This window comes from Cherax quadricarinatus, chromosome 61 (genome assembly GCF_038502225.1).
Source record: "Cherax quadricarinatus isolate ZL_2023a chromosome 61, ASM3850222v1, whole genome shotgun sequence".
Lineage (NCBI taxonomy): Eukaryota > Metazoa > Arthropoda > Malacostraca > Decapoda > Parastacidae > Cherax > Cherax quadricarinatus.
In genome coordinates this window covers 8678746-8688745 of record NC_091352.1, presented here as the reverse complement: position 1 = coordinate 8688745, position 10000 = coordinate 8678746, and positions in this window count along the sequence as shown.

Sequence of the window (10000 nt, the reverse complement as noted above, 5' to 3'; positions counted from 1 at the left end):
GCGTTGTAATGGGCAATATTGATATGCCTTTGATCTGGAATTTTAGGTAGCCCATGTGATCAAGAAGCATATGCTATATTAATCCCCTTCCCTCTAATGCTACCCCAAGATGGCTGATGTGGATATTGCATTTCCTTTAGTGTCTGTGTATATGCAGACATGACCAAAAGCTCCAGCTGTGGGTCATCATATGACAGACCCGCGTCAGGAAACACTTGTCATGTTTCCTGACAAAACCTAATCAATCCTACGTACGATTATGCAGATAACCTGAATACTTTCAATGAATACATTGCCATTATTGAATTGTTGTATTATAATTGTTACCTAGAATAAGATAATATTCCTTTCATTATGGTTTATGCTAGGCAAATTTAATATTGAAACTAATTATAGATTACATTAATATAAGTTATGCATTTCCTGGTTTTAAAATAACTTGTTTACAGTGATTTTTGGCAGTGAAGAGTGTTGGCGTCCTTTTATACAGACGAGCTTGACGGAAGCTCATCAATTTTGTTTGTGGTGTCACGCTGTCCTCAAGGTTACTAGAAGATTGTTCCTGGGATCATCTTCCCCGAGGTCTGGTGCCGGGGGGCGGGGGGAAGGTTGTTGACATATTTTTCAGTGAAGCTGTTGATGCTCGCTGCACTCAGTCTGACGTCAGCACCATAACTCAGCTGATAACAAACCAGTCAAGTTTCATCATGAAGACAGACCTATGTCTGTTATTTCCCTCATGTTTGACGGATGAACGTTAGTCTTGGGCTCTTTATGTTTAAGCATGGTATCTTTTAGTGTATCTACTGATATTATTCGCAAAAGGACCCCCAGTAGAAGTGAGTTTTTATCTGACTTTTTAGGAGTTGTTGGAGATTTAAAATTCAAGTTATAGAAGCTGGAGGAATTTGGAAGTTAAAATTGAATGTTGGAGAGAGCAAGGTAAAGAGGAAAAGTGGAAGTATAAAGAATGCAAGAGGGGTGGACAAATTGGAATAATGAAGTACAGAGGCAAGCAAACGGAGATGGGGAAGGGATTAAATTTAATAACAGGGCGTAGTTAAACAAGATGGGTTGATGTACTGGAGCAAAGTGGACAGTGATACACCAAACCAAGAAGATAGTTGATGTACCTAACCAAGATCAGGAAGACAGGATAATATCTTCATCCAAGGAAGTCACTGAGGACTTATCGAAAGCCAAGTTAAGCCTCAACCTCCTTCAGCAAATTCAGGCCAAACTATGTAACGAAATAATGCCATGGCAAAGTCCTACCTCCTCAGCCAAGTCACGCTTCCTGCGGCGAAGTTGCTCGCGAGCTTGGACCAGAAGTGTAATAGCGGTTTCAGACCAGGTTTTCCAAGTTTTCAAGTTTTGTAAACAGGGTGACGGGAGGGAGTGATATTTTTTTTAAGTTTGTGCCAGCAACGTTAGATTGCAGCTCTTTTGCCTGATATATTTTCAATATTTACCTTAGCGGACAGTATTGGTGTTGATAGCAATGAGTGACAGTGCTAATTAGTAACTGTTATATAAATAACCACTAATTATTAGTTTAATATTACTGCCAAGTCTACTACTACAACCTACTAGTATATTACTATTTTTATCTTACTGCTACAGTAGGACTATTTTCTTTATAAATAACACTGTTTTGGTTTTGCCAGACTATTAAAACTATTATGTATGCTACTAACACCCAAAGCCACTAGTTTCCCATCCGTAGCTTCGTCAGTCATGATGTTCTGGTATATAGTTTGAGCCGGTCACCACAGCCAGTCTTGCAATGAAGAGCGCGAAGGAATATAAAAGTTTTCAGTTAAAAATTGGTATATATATTTGCAATTCCCCAGATATTTGAAGGGAGCCGAAAAGCTTTGGATTATTGCTGCTTATTGAGCTTTCAGTGTGGTTATTGCATCACTGCTTTCCGTTGGAGGTATTGGCACCGTCTATCAACACTACAGTCACTCCTTCTGCAATTACTAATGACATCTAAATAATTACTGCTACATTTACTGCTATAGTGACAACCAACATATGAAATACTTGTAATAAAGTTGGTAGAATTACTGACAATATGTAAAGTAAAAGGACACAAGTGCAACTAATGTGATATTTTTATTGTGGCAACGTTTCGCTCTCCAGGAGCTTTGTCAAGCCGTTACAAACAGTACATGGACACAGTGGGAGCCACTCACCAAGGATTTTCTATACAAAACCAGACAAATACTCAAACGCACTAGAGAAGGGAAGAAACTTCTGTATTTGTTACCCAGCAACCCTAAACCAGCACACATGTATGGTTTACCAAGACCCATAAACATAATATTCCTCTCAGACCAATCACGTCAGGTATAGGCAGTGCACCACACAAACTTGCCGGAGTTCTTGGCAGTTTGGACGTGACTTCCCTCTTCGCTAAAGTACCTACCACTAAAGTCATCGAGGTTCTACGACGTAAAGTCAATCAGGACCTTAATCTTCCTCTACCTCCCGGAGATTTTGTTGACTTGATTGAACTCTGTGTTAATTTCAACTGTTTTTCTTACAATAACAAGCTCTACAAACAAACCTACGGCATGGGAATGGGGTCCCCCATCAGTGCCGTCCTAGCCAACTTATACATGGAACACCTAGAGTCCGAACACTTCGCCAACATCATCCCTTCAAGCGTCACTTGGTTACGTTACGTGGACGACGTCCTCGTAATAACTCCCAAACGTTTTGGTGTACGGAATCTTCAGGCAAGGCTCAACGCAGTTGAACCGGCGATCCAGTTTACACTAGAAGAAAAGTCCAATGACAAGCTACCTTTCCTCGACGTCCTCATTCACAAAGTAGACAACCTAAGATTTCAAGTTTATCGGAAACCTACCAATAAAAATGATCTCACACACTTCTATTCCAGTCAAGATACTAGGGCCAAAAGAGGCATCATCATCGGATTTTTCCTGAGAGCATAATACCGAATTTGTAGTCTTGAGTTTCTTGACGAGGAATGTACATACATTCACCAAACCTTCAATGATTTACATTTTCCTTCCTTTTTCATCAAAGACTGCAAGAAAAGAGCTCTTCAGATCATTAATTCTCCAGGCACCAACACCACTCCTAACAAAGTTATAATTCTTCCCAACAGCCAGGTTGCACTGAACGTCTCAAAAGTACTTTCACAAGCTAACACCAGAGTCGCCATCGCTTCCAGCACCTCAATAAAGGATCTAACCAGAACAAAACCCAAGCACCACGAACCAGTCAACGCAGGGGTTTACACTAAAGCCTGTGGAGGCTGTGACAAGATCTACGTAGGTGAAACAGCAAGAAACCTCGACACCCGCCTCAATGAACACATTTACGCATGTAGGAACGATAACTTGAACAACGCCTGTGTACAACACTGAAATTCCACCAATCATCTCATGAAATTCAGGGACGCCCAATTAGTGATCAAAGAAACTAACTTCCGCAGACGCAAGTGTCTTGAATCTTCACTAATAGCAGTTTCTAATACAATTAAACAAAACAAAGGCAGCTTCACCATCTCTGAAGTCTTAGCAAGAATCCTCCTGAAAACAGTAAACCCTGCCATCACATAGTCTCTCCTGTTATACTACACATAGCACATTAAATTGAAACAGGCCTTCTCTATCTAGCCTCCAACAGAAATATTTGTCTAACCTATTTTTGTTACCCAAGTTATAGCTTTTATATCCTTTTACTCTTGTGCGAGTTAATTATTCTACCATATTGTATTACTACTACTACTACTACTACATCTTATCTCACTACTACTACTACTACGCTTTAAGAAGAGGTATGATAAAGCTCAGGGAGCGGGAAGAGTGACCGGGTAGAAGCCAGTTGAAGAAGCGGGGCCAGGAGCTGTGATTCAACCCCCGCAACCACAACTAGGTGAGTACACACTCACACACCCACACCCACCCACCCACACACACACACTCACACACACACACACATACACATATATATATATATATATATATATATATATATATAATATATGTATGTATATATATATATATATATATATATATATATATATATATATATATATATATATATAATAGCTTCTGCTGCAATGGCAATTTTTGTTCTACAATTACTTTGAAAACTACCTTAATAATAATAGTGACGTCACATATTACAAGCACATCCTACCTGGAGTGTCATGCAGCCACCACATAGTTCTTGCCGCAGCTTAAAGGTTTCTTGTTCTTTGGTTCGTCCGGTGATTCAGGGAGTCGCACACATCCTTCCCCTACCGCGTTTCTTAACTCAGGTAATCCATCATATTTTTTTCCCTAGTTCCTTCTGTCTTCCCTACTCCTTACTTCAGTTTTCCCCTCTCCTTCCTCCATCCCTTCTTCCTATCCAAAAGGAGTTCTGTATATTATATATATTTTTTGTGGGGGGGGAGGGGGGTTAAGGTAATGAAGCCTGAGAGTGGTCGCTTATTGTTCAGAGTTTTTTGTATAGAGTCCCGGTACTCAAAAAGTTGCAGACGTGGATTAATTGTTTCTATCTTTGTATATCTGCATTTAAATACTTGTTCCTCCTGTGACATTCTAACATTTTGTGGTGTTTCAGTATACAGTGATTTGCTATATTGCGCTGTAATTTGCTGTAATTTACAATAATGCTACAATTGCTATAATTTATGGCTATTTTCTTTAAATAATTGACTCTTGTGGGATCCAGACTATTTGGTCACAGATGTGGTTTCTGATTGCGCCTTCCTCATGAGTAGCAGTGAGGTCCTCCTCTTTTCAGTGCATTTATACACCCTTCTTTATTGAATGATATTTTTCGTACTATATTCGCTACAGAAGTTTATATATTTTTTTTCCTCCCTGCAAGCGTGTTGTCGGTTTATTTCACGAAGCTTTTGTGTGTATTGTCAAGAAACATTTTTGGGGTTGTTGAAGTTTCCTTGCAACCTTAAATTCTTTTGTTTACAGCGTATTGGGGGAGACACCAGCGGGTCTCCTTGAAACATTTTGTGGCTTTGTTGCCTCCATGATGTTATCTGCAAGAATGTTTTCTTCCTGTCTCTTACGTGTGTGTGTGGGGGGGAGGGGTTGTTGCCCATTAAATGTGGCTTCAAAGACTGTCCCTGGCAGCTTTGTGGAGGAGATGGTTGAGGGAGGGAGGAGATAATGCAGAGTGGGATAAAGGGGAAAAAGTGTGGAGGGGATAGGTAGGAAAGAAAGGGAAGATGATAGGGTAGAAAGAATGAGGGGGGGGATAGGGATAGAGAGAGGTTGGGGGGGGTAAAATTAGTGGAGGTGACTCGTTTCTTAGTGACAAAACGTTCAGCTCTCAACCCACAGAACTTGTGTTGGATTGTGAGCGAAATGAAGAGTATTGGCAAGTCTCCTTAAAACTGCTGCCTCTGTTTACCTTGCAGCGAATATGTTGTTGTGGATCACATCCCGGAGGAGAGGACTGAAAGACCCGAAAGGAAATAAGCCACTTGTTGTTAATCCTAGCAAAGTCGTCGTTATCGAGGATGATGCCGAGTGAGCGCAGGTTCCCTGTTTCCCCTCCCTCTTCTTTTTCCCCACTTAGTCATTCATTCTCTTTTCTAACTTCATATTACCTCGACCCTCAATACTCTACGGCATTACGTGGGCCAAAACGACATGGGTTCGAATCCACTGCTAGTCGCAGTGTTATTGATTAATACCACTCGTTCGTGGTTACAGTAATATATGCTGCTCGTGAGGCTAGTACACCAAATGGGAAGTAGAATGAAATTAGCTCAAAGGCACCGACACCACCATATGTCCTAGGATGACGGTAAAACACATAGCTCTGCTGGGTGCGTCATTCTTGTAGGATTGCTTGATTCCGTAGGTTAGAGCATCATTTGTGATTTTTGCTCAACATTAAGGTGGGCCAAAACGACATGGGTCCGAATTCTCAGCTAGTCGCACTGTTATTGATTAACACTACTCGCTCGTGGTTACAATATATATATATATATATATATATATATATATATATATATATATATATATATATATATATATATATATATATATATATATATATATATATATATATATAAAATGTAGTGCCGAATAGACAGAACTTGCGATCTTGGCTTAAATAGCAACGCTTCTCTTGCCATATAAGACAAGCGAAAATTTGTGTATGCGATAATTTCGCCAAAATCATTCTGAACCTAACGAAAAAAATATATTTCACTGTGTTTGTTTAGTATTAAATTATGTTAAAAAAATCTAAAACATATATATAGTTGGGTTACGCTAAAATAAATTGTTCTTGTTATAATAAGGTTAGGTAAGTTTTCTAAGGTTCTTTTGGTTGAAAATTAAAAGTTTTTACATTAACATTAATGAAAAAATATATCTTTAAACGTATAAGAGAAATTTTTAGAAAGGACTTAATTTTAAATGAGTTCTTGTTAATTGACCAGTTTTACATATTCGGCAAGACATACAGATATATATATATATATATATATATATATATATATATATATATATATATATATATATATATATATATATATATATATATATATATATATATATATATGCAATAAGATCACAGTAAACAGGTGATTTCAAAATATGCAAAACAACAACTTTAAAAGATTTATCAATTACATTTCTTGGGTATTTTAAATCATTACCTATTTCATAAATTTTGGATATTTCCTCATCTATGAACTCAGGACTACAAATTCGTAAAGCTCTCAAAAACATTGATGAGAAAACAGACAGTTTGACTCTACCTTGATGCGAGGAATAATAGTGGACATAGGAACAGTTATTTGTAGGTTTTCTGTAAATTTTAAATTTGAATTCATTATTACCCTTAATAATTAAAACATCTAGAAAAGGCAATGAGTTATTTTCTTCAAACTCGACAGTAAAGTTTATAGAATGGGCTAAGCTATTTAATAAGCTTATGCCCAAAAATGTAGATATACACCATTTTCTTGGAAAATTAAATAGCTTAGCCCATTCTATAAACCTTACTGTTGAGTTTGAAGAAAATAACTCATTGCCTTTTCTAGATGTTTTAATTATTAAGGGTAATAATGAATTCAAATTTAAAATTTACAGAAAACCTACAAATAACTGTTCCTATGTCCACTATTATTCCTCGCATCAAGGTAGAGTCAAACTGTCTGTTTTCTCATCAATGTTTTTGAGAGCTTTACGAATTTGTAGTCCTGAGTTCATAGATGAGGAAATATCCAAAATTTATGAAATAGGTAATGATTTAAAATACCCAAGAAATGTAATTGATAAATCTTTTAAAGTTGCTAGAAACACTTTTTATAATCCAAAAAGGGGCAACCAGCCTTATTCAACTAAAAATATGTTGTTAGGTAAGACACATATGCAACAGTTAGGTATCTTTATTATGAAACGTTTCGCCTACACAGTAGGCTTCTTCAGTCAAGTACAGAAAAGTTGATAGAAGCAGAAGATACTTGAAGACGATGTAATCAGTCCATCACCCTTAAAGTTTTGAGGTGGTCAGTCCCTCAGTCTGGAGAAGAGCATTGTTCCATAGTATGAAACAATATTGTTTTATACTATGGAACAATGCTCTTCTCCAGACTGAGGGACTGACCACCTCAAAACTTTAAGGGTGATGGACTGATTACATCGTCTTCAAGTATCTTCTTCTTCTATCAACTTTTCTGTACTTGACTGAAGAAGCCTACTGTGTAGGCGAAACGTTTCATAATAAAGATACCTAACTGTTGCATATGTGTCTTACCTAACTACCTGTCGGTATTTTATACCATTTAAATGTAAAAATATGTTAGTTCTCCCTTACCATGAAAACTTGGTTGATATGCCTTCTCTTCTTAAGACTTTTAATATTAAAGTTGTATTCAAAAATCTTGATACAGTAAAAAAACTTTTGATAAAGAATTCCCCCCAAAATGCTGATGGATGTGTCTATAAGATTCCTTGTAAAATTTGCGATAAAGTTTATTACGGTCAAACTGGTAAAAATCTCGAACTAAGATTAAAACAACATAAATATAGCATTAGAACTGGACAAGATTCCAATGCTCTATTTATTCATGTAAGAGATTTTAACCATCCAATTGATTTTCAAAAAGTTGAGAAAGTAGTATCAAGCAAGTCCATGGTTGACAGGAATATAATTGAATCTTGTTTCATAAAAAGCAGTTTTGACAATAATATGAATATTTCCTTTGGTTTATATAAATTAGATCCATTTATAATTAATAGAATTTGGGAAGAATTTAATAATACACTGGACAAATAATAATTTTTAAATAAATAGCTTGGGGGTGAGTTTTGCAAAGGACCTATCCAAGTTGGCTCGCCGCGCGTCACGTGTTTAACCGTTGTGGGATCTGATAGTGAGGTGCTGGCCGGACCCCTTATATAGCTTCCTTGGATGCTTCACTTTCATAGTTCCTTGATAATGTGAGTAGTCACGAAAGCGCTTGGAATTTCTCTATTCTTTCAGAGTGGTTGTTTTGCATATTTTGAAATCACCTGTTTACTGTGATCTTATTGCATATATATATATATATATATATATATATATATATATATATATATATATATAGAGAGAGAGAGAGAGAGAGAGAGAGAGAGAGAGAGAGAGAGAGAGAGAGAGAGAGAGAGAGAGAGAGAGAGAGAGAGAGAGAGAGAGAGAGAGAAAGGTACCACCTCTAGAACTGTCCTAGGGACCCTCATTCTCAGAGATAAGAATAAACTTGCTTCTGGGAAAACTCAAGGTTCTTCTTGAAGCTGCTTGAGAATTTTCTCCTACCACCCCCCATATTTCAAGTATGTTTTGTTTAAAGACAAAATACATTGGCCAAAAATACATTCACAAAAAATACAACAGAAAGTAAAACAACATAGGTAACTCAGACCTACATCTCGAAATCTTCGTCCAGCTCCCCTGCGGTGGGCTGCGTGCCCAGAATGCTGCAGGCATTTCCTCTCTGGATCGCAACACTGAGTCTCTGAAAGAAGAAGCTGGTGGCCCTGTGGTCCTTGGTTTCTATGATGAGCTTCTCACTCAGCTCTTTGAGGAACTTTAGAGCACACTTTCCCCATGCTCCAAGGGCCTCCGACCCTATTGGAATGAAGTTATAGCAAGGGGAAAGGTCTTCATATTTTCGGATCTTCTGGATCTTCCTGTGGCTGGCATCCCACCCCCTTTCACTACGGAGTATGGAAAGTAGGTGTCTGCCAATGTGGTGGCACAGGTGTAGTCCCAGGCAATCTGCTTTCCATCCTTTCAAGGTAGCATAGTGGCTCCATCAGGACTGACTTCTGACTTCCATCGGACCTCTGCACTTGAGGTTCCCGTTGAGCTGGGCAACGGGCTGTGGCGAGACTTCTCTTTATGGTGTCATTGACCTCCTCATGTCTGGCATACTTCCTTTTTGCTGTGTGACACACGAGACTATGAAGTCCGAATTGATAAGCTGTCGCCCTGCCGCAAATACACCTATGTTCGGTGAGGATGGGGGCGGCTAGGCGAAGAGCAACACCAATCCGAATGGCCTGCGGGTCGAGACGGGTACCCAGGGAGGAATTGGGAACAGCTAACAGGAAATCTCCTGAGTGTGGTGCCTTCACTGCCAGGAGACGAGCTTTGTCCTTTCCTGAAGCATTGGAGAGCACTGTGTTGGCGATTTTTTCCATGATCGGTTTGTCCCAGTGGGACTGTTTGTGCTCTTTGGAGGAGATGGTCTACTGGAGGAGTCCGTAAGGGTGTCCCACCGAGTCGCTGCTTCAGTAAACCAATATATATATATATAATATATATATATATATATATATATATATATATATATATATATATATATATATATATATATATATATATATATATATATATATATATATATATATATATATATATACATATATATATATATATATATATTTATATATATATATATATATATATATATATATATATATATATA